The 7,552-nt window shown below is 41.2% G+C and overlaps 1 pseudogene; it reads left to right on the top strand.

The window, feature by feature from the left end:
* The first annotated feature begins 3,119 nt into the window (after positions 1–3,119).
* LOC102834568 lies at positions 3,120–4,195 on the top strand (annotated as a pseudogene).
* Positions 4,196–7,552: the final 3,357 nt, after the last annotated feature.

The raw sequence follows: 7,552 nt of genomic DNA, 5'->3' as shown, positions 1-7,552 counted from the left end.
TCTCCATCTTTTTCACAGCGTGTTGAAGGATCTCGTTTTCTTATTCATTCTGATCTCTATGTCTCTCTTTTCCCACCCCTCATTCTACAACTAAGCACACTCATGAAAGTTTTAAGCCAATCACTTCATGCCCCGCATTTCTCATAGCCAATGTCTAAATTTCTTGTCCCTATCAACATGAGCTCTGGTAGCGTAGTGGTTACGAATCGGGCTGCGAACCTTAAGGTCAGCAGTTCGAAACTACCAGCTGCTCCGCAGGAGAAAGATAAGGCTTTCTACTCCTGTAAAGATTTACACCCTCGGAAACCCCTGTACAGGGTCGCTATGGGTCGGAATCGACTCGACGGCACTTAACAACAACAACATCAACATGAAGGAAACAAGGTTTCTCCTTGATCTGAAGAATCCTTCCATTCTGGTTGAAATTTTGATTCATTACCTTCATAAGCAAAATCTAATTCATCCAATTGTAGCAATTCGTACTTGTTCTCATTATTAAACATTTTTGTCTTTCCTGGTTCAAGTTTTGGTCAACTAGCCAGCCAAGCTAGGTCACATGGGTACCTACAGGAAGTTTGGGAGTTTATGCACCTCCCTGCACTTCAGACCAGCAGGCCCCTTCACTTTCAGCTTTAGTGCCTAGGGGCTAGGTCAGTGCCCATGGGTTCAGGCGATCACACATCTTCCTAAACTTCAGACCAGTCTGCCCTTCCTTTTCTCTCTCTCTTCTCAAGGCCAATGGGTGCCATTGAACATAGTCAAACTCAGTGCATGTCTTAACTGCTGCCTTTTCCCCCCTTCCACCCACAAGTAGAACCAGGTGGTCACAATTGAGCATATTAGTCTTCTCATTGGTTCCCTTTGAGTTTCAGTCGTAGAAGGAGGTTTTCCTGATGGACTGGCTTTTTTCTTGATGCCTCCAAAGCAAACAACTTGCTTGATATTCAAACTTGCTATGTGAATTTATCTAAGGAAATAACTCTAGTGTTTTGGATGGTATAGAATATTGCTAGTCTTGTGGTTATTCAGAGAAAATGGGGATCTGGGTTTTAATAGGCTTTCAGATAATTTCCTTCTTTAAGCCTTTGATTACCATTTTTAGAGATTTCTGAATCTACTTATTTGAGTCTCTTTGGGATCTAGGATCTGTTGCTGTCAGCTAAAGATTCAGTTTTCATATGTCTGCTAAGCCATTTATTTCTTTGCTTTCTGATTTCCATCATCTAAAATTCTTTTTGCTTCATATTATATTTTCTTTTTTGTGTGTGGGCTTGTGCTTTAAAAAAATCCTTTACTATTTCATTACCCATTTTGTAGACAATGAAAGGTGTTTATTCTGTCGTTCATTTTATCTAGAAACACAGAAAACGTCAGGAAACTTCTGGGGTCTTTTGGGATGGTGCTATTCTCTTGATTCTGTTTATTAAGACCACTTTCTCTTGTGGCATCCTTTATGGAAATGGATGCTAACCAGAATGCTTAGATCTAATGGTCCAGAATGGTCATGTTTTATTTTGGTCTTGTTATCAACTGACTCTGTAATCTGAGTCAAATCCCCTAAAGTCTGCTTCTTAGTCTATGTCTCTATAGATTAGAAATAATACCCAACCCTCCCAGGTTTTTTTGAAGATAAAATCAAATATGCTGGCAGTGTTTTGTAAAACGGTTTTGATGTGCTCCATAAATGCAAACTAACCTTAGCCTTTCTACATTATAACAGTTTTAACTCGGAATCCTTTTTTCCACATATTCTTTTTTATTCTTAATTATTCTTGTTGCTCTTCTCTGAAATTTCTCTCCCTTCTCCAAGAACAGCCAACTGCTCTGCCCTACGCTAAAAGGAGGGAAATGATTATACTGAGCTTTTGCTTGTCAAATGTCTGCCAACAACTCTCACAAAATTTCTTCTCTAAAACAAGAACAATGAGGGAATAAATTCATCTTCAATTCATTATGTCTTTTTTCTTTCCCCTATGAATCCCATCTGGTCACTACATGAGGGATTCTTCTCTTGTGCCATCACCAAAGTTGAAAACCAAATGACAGTGCTTGTGAGCAGCTTGTCCCAACTGCCAAAGTGTGGAATATACTTGTTTAACTAACAGAAGAAAAAATACTGACAAAAAAGGCCTAGATTCAGTGACCTTAGTCAAAAATAGTTACAGGGAGAAAAAAAAATCAATCATTTGTGATTCCTAGCAGACAGCAAGTACTCAAAATAGCTGTTCTCCTGAACTTTCTCTGAAAGATTAATTGTCTCATGATCCTATAGCATCAGTTCATGAAATTCATGCGCCAAAGATAAAATTTTTTCAAACCCTTTCTAAGATGTTTCTCTTGAGGCATTTGAAGGTTGAGGGTTATACTTTTGACATATAAAACAAAAATAAGATGGATTTCAACTTCTGAACTTGATGAGGTAATTGGGACCAGCCTAGCATTCTAACCTTAACTAGAAAACTGAGTAAAATATATGGAACAATGTTTTTCTAAACATTGGATAACAGGCATTCTAGAACGCTGGTTCCTAAGAAGGGAAACAAATAAGGCAAGCCCTATAATAACATTAAGGAGCTCTGGTAGTGTAGTGGTTATGAGTCGGGCTGCTAACCCTAAGGTCAGCAGTTCAAAACTACCAGCCACTCTACTGGAGAAAGATGAGGCTTTCTGCTTTCGATAAGATTTACAGCTTTGGAAACCCTATGCAGGATCGCTATGAGTCAGAACCAACTCCATGGCACACCACCGCCACTACCATCATAGTCACATTGGCTTCTGTGACAAAATACAAGGTGAGTCAAAAAGTATTGCTACAAACCATAGAACCCATTATTAAACAAAAACATAAAAATTGGAAGAAGCCATTCCAATCTGACCTTCACGAATACAGCACCACAAGGTGCCTGCCCTGACACCATGTCTCTTCGACTTTCCAGTGGAACCAGGAGGCCTGGTCCCTGACCCACCACAGGATTGCTCAGGCTCTTCAGTGGGGATCCAGCTTTGGGGCTGGACATGCTTGCGGCCTACCTGGGATTGGAAGTGGCTTTTCTTGTACCTTTGGTGGCAGCTCATCGGGAGGAACCATAAGAGGAAGCAATTCCTGCGCAGGCTTTACTATGAATGAAGGGGGCCTCCTTTCTGGCAATGAGAAGGTAACTATGCAGAACCCCAATGACCGCCTGACATCATACCTGGACAACGTGCATGCGCTGGAGGAGGCAAATGCAGATTTAGCGCAGAAGATCAAGGGATAGTATGAGAAATTTGGGCCTGGTTCCAAATTTGGGCCGTGGTCTCGACCATGACTATAGTCGGTAGTTCCCAGTCATCGAAGAGCTAAAATCAGATCAGCATTTCCACCAGGAGTAATGCTAATGCTGTCCTGCAGATCGACAACGTCAGGTTGACAGCTGCTGACTTCAGACTCAAGTATGAGAATGAGCTGGCTCTTCACATCATGCAGAGGCTGACATGAATGGATTGTGCAGAGTTCTAAATGAAATAACTCTATGCAGAACAGGCCTGGAGATTCAATATGAAACTCTGAGTGAAGAGATGACTTACCTGAAAAAGAACCATAAAGAGGGAATCAAAGTTCTGCAGTGAGCAGCTGGAGGGAACGTGAACGTGGAGATGAACGCAGCCCCTGGAGTGGATCTCACAGTTCTGCTGAACAACATGTGAACTGACAGAACCGAACCGAATGGATGCTGAGGATTGGTTCAACAAAAAGAGTGCTTCACTGCAACAGCAGATCTTTGAGGATGGTGGAGCTACAACATCAACCAGGAATGAGTTGACTGAAATGAGGCGTACTCTTCAGACATTGGAAATTGAACATTAGTCTCTCTTAGCCACAAAACACTCCCTGGATTGCTCCTTGGCAGAGACCAAAGGCAACTACTGCTCGCATCTCACACAGATCCAGACTCAGATCGGAGCCCTGGAAGAGCAGTTGCATCAGGTCAGAACTCAGGGCCAGAAACTCGAGCACTAGCAGCTCCTCGATATAAAGGTCCATCTGGAGAAGGAGATGGAGACCTACTGCCTCCTCATAGGTGGAGATGAGGGGGCTTGCAAGTCTGTAGGTTACAAATCTAAAGACTATGGATCTGGAAATGTGGGAAATCAACTGAGAGATCCAGCTAAAGCCTTAGTGGTTAAGAAAGTTCTTGAGGAGGTTGACCAATGAAGCAAAATACTCACCACCAGCATAATACTCCACTCCATAGAAGAGAAATCTCAGAGCAATAATTAATCTGAGGCACCACAGAGGGAATACCACATGCCTGCAGAGAAGATAAGGCATGATAAATCCTTCTGGGAAAATGAGCAAGTCTAAGAGAAAGGTCTATTCTGTACTCTCTCTGTTAACTGAAATACAGTCTCTGTCTGGGCAATCAATAGCAGCATTTCCCACTTGTCTGAAAGAGTCTCACATACAACTATGATGACTCATTTGATTACCCTTCAGAATTCTATTCTCATTTCTTTGTATTCAATAAAACTTCTTCCTTCAGCAAATTAAAAAAAAAATAAAAAAGAAGAAAAGAAACTATTGTTTCTCAACATAACCTCCATCAAGGTTTATACACTCCTGAAGGCAGTGTTTTCATCTCTGTAACCCTTCTCTGAAGAATTCTGCATTCTATTTACCTTATGCCCAAATTCTGCATTCTATTTACCTTATGCCCAGTTTTAACATCATGTTCCTTTGAAATGTTCTTTGAGTTTGGGGAACAAAAAGGTGTCTGAAGGGGTGAGAACAGGGCTGAAGGATGGATGAAGTTTTCACAGTGAAATTCTTATAAGACAGTCCTTCATACTTTCAAAAGATGAGCAGGTAAATCATTGTGATCATAAACATTCCTTGGTACAATTTTCTTGACCTTTTTCTCACCAATCCAGTTTTCAATTTTCTTAAAACTTCTTCATAACAAGCCCCCGGATTGTCCTGTGACCTTCAAGAAAATATGTCAAGATTATCCCTTTGGAGTTTCAAGAAACAGTTTCCATAACCTCTGAGCAGATCTCTCTGTCTTAAATTTAACTGGTTCTGAAGATCCCCTGAGAAGCCACTGTTTTGAATGGACTTTTTTTTTTTTTTTTTTTGATTGGTGAAGGGCTGGAGGATTGTTTTAAGCCCAGACTCATTTTTTTTTTTTTTTTTTTTTTGTAAAGGCACCCTAACGAGACTAAGATAAGTGAGTGTATTACTGAAGAACTTGTTTGCAGCCATTCACTGTTCACAGGTACATGCTGTGATGTACTGAATTCTTCAATGTCTCTCCTAGCCATTGTTGTTAGGTTCTGATTCATAGTGACCCTATGTACAACAGAAGGAAACACCACCTGGTCCTGCACTATCTTCACAATTGCTGCTATGCTTGAACTCATTGCTGCTGCCACTGTGCCAATCCATCTTATTGGGGGTCTCCCTTTTTTTCACTGTCCCTCTACTTTACCAAGCAGGATGTCATTCTGCAGGGACCGATAACATGTCTGAAATCTGTCCATCTTATCTTCTAAGGAGAATTCTGGTTGTACTTCCAACACAGATTTGTTTGTTCTTCTGGCATTCCATGGTACCGTTAATATTCTTTTCCAATACCATAACTCAGATGCATCAATTATTCTATGATCACCCTTATTCATTGTCCAACTTTTACATGTATATCAGGTTATTGAAAATGAGCACATTTTAGTCCTTAAACTGACATCCTTGCTCTTGAGCACTTTAAAGTGGTCTTGTAAAGAAGATAGTCTTTGTAAACTCCCACCAAATGACTTTTTCTTGATGGGTCTGAGTAAGAAGGTAGGGGAAGATGATGATGGATTTTAGGATTCACTTGTGAGTGAATGTAAACAGGATAGTGATTTTAAACACTTGGAAACCTAATGAGGGGTTTGGTCAATGGTATCATCCTGTTCAGTTTTAAATGAACCAGACACTGAGATCCCTGTGCTTTGAGTCTCCTCAACCCAGGACAGAAGGTTGTGACACCAGAGGAGTGGCTGAGGAGCAGCAGCAGCAGAACCAAGAACCAGAACTCAGCAAGTAAAGCTGAGTGACTTTGGGCAGGAAGCTTGCTAGTAGATTGCTGTGCCTCCAGGCACATGAGTGGGGAGCTAGGTTTGATGACCCAAGGAGCTAAAGCTGAGTGCCTTCAGTCTGAGGCTTATAGTTGAGTGATGTGTCCTGTGGGCATTTATTAGCAGCTGTCTGGAACCACTGTACACTGAGCATTTTCTGATGCTGTTGACTTCGCTAATAAATCTCATAACTGTGATTACTGTCTTTGAGTTCTGTATACTCATTGCAATGGATTATCAAACCCCACTGAGAAGTAAAGGTGGTTGTGGTAGGAATGTTAGCGCTTCGTTTTTCACAGTTGGTGTTAGAAATGGGGTTGGTTGCAATGGCTCCAGATTCATGGATATAATGGGATGTTGTAGGAGGAAGAATGATGGAACATGGTAAGAGAAACTTGATCCTTAAATGGTTACTTTGCTTATTATGAACTATAATGCTTGAAAGGAATGTGTAAGATGTTTTGCTGCACCTCAAGGAGAAAAGCTCTATTAGAATCATCTGAGGCAAAGAGTGTGGCTAGATAAATAAGATGGCGGATAGGGACCAAGGCCTACTGGATCTAATCTGCAATAGGCCCAAGGCTATCTGTACCTAATGGAAAGTCTAGGTGTGGAGAAAAGAATAAACTTGAGTGTATTTTAAAGGATTAAAGATTGTGTTTATCTGAGAGCACTATGGATGTTGAATGATTCTCTTACCTAGTATTATATAATAGTCCTTCTGGTGTGATGGGAATTAATACGGCTATCTTGATTTCTGACTCATACTGACCCTGTATAGGGATTCTAAGGAGCTGTTAGTAGGTTTGAACTTCTGACTTTGTGGTTCGCAGTCCAGTGCTGATCCTACAAAGCCACATCAGGAGTCACTGAAAAGGGAGTTAAGGATTGCAAGGAAGAACCACACTTTATTTTAAGCCAGTAGTTTGTGTTTAGAGTAGGGGGCTTAGGTGGAAACCTGAGCCTCACCCAGACTGCTGAGAGAACAGGAGATTTATGCTTTAAGGAAAGACCTTCAGAAATAAAAATGACTAGCATTTTAAATTCCAAGCAAGTAGTTTGTTGTTAGATGTATCGATGCAGGAAAAGACTGTGTCCACCAGAGAAAATTCCATTTAGAACTGTAAGTTAAAGGGAGACAGCAATAAACAGCCTGGTAAACTTCCTCATGACTTGCTGGTTTTACTTGATGAGAGGACTTGGGAGACAATGCAGCAAGGAAGAATAGAGTTGAGAGAGAGAAAAGGAAGGTCTAACTGATCTGAAGTTTAGGGAACTGTATGAGCTCCTGAGTCTATGAGCACCCATATTGCCCTTGGGAGACTCTGGCTGAGAGAGTGAGTGAGTGAAGGGGCCAGCTGGTCTGAAGTGCAGGGTATTTGACTCTCAAGATTGCAGCTGCTCCCCTTTTGATCTAGCAAGGAAGGCTAGGGCTGAATTGACCAGAACTCTTCTG

This window comes from Chrysochloris asiatica, unplaced genomic scaffold (assembly GCF_000296735.1).
Source record: "Chrysochloris asiatica unplaced genomic scaffold, ChrAsi1.0 scaffold00072, whole genome shotgun sequence".
Lineage (NCBI taxonomy): Eukaryota > Metazoa > Chordata > Mammalia > Afrosoricida > Chrysochloridae > Chrysochloris > Chrysochloris asiatica.
Note: the sequence above shows the minus strand (reverse complement) of the source record. Positions and strands in the feature narration are given on the sequence as shown.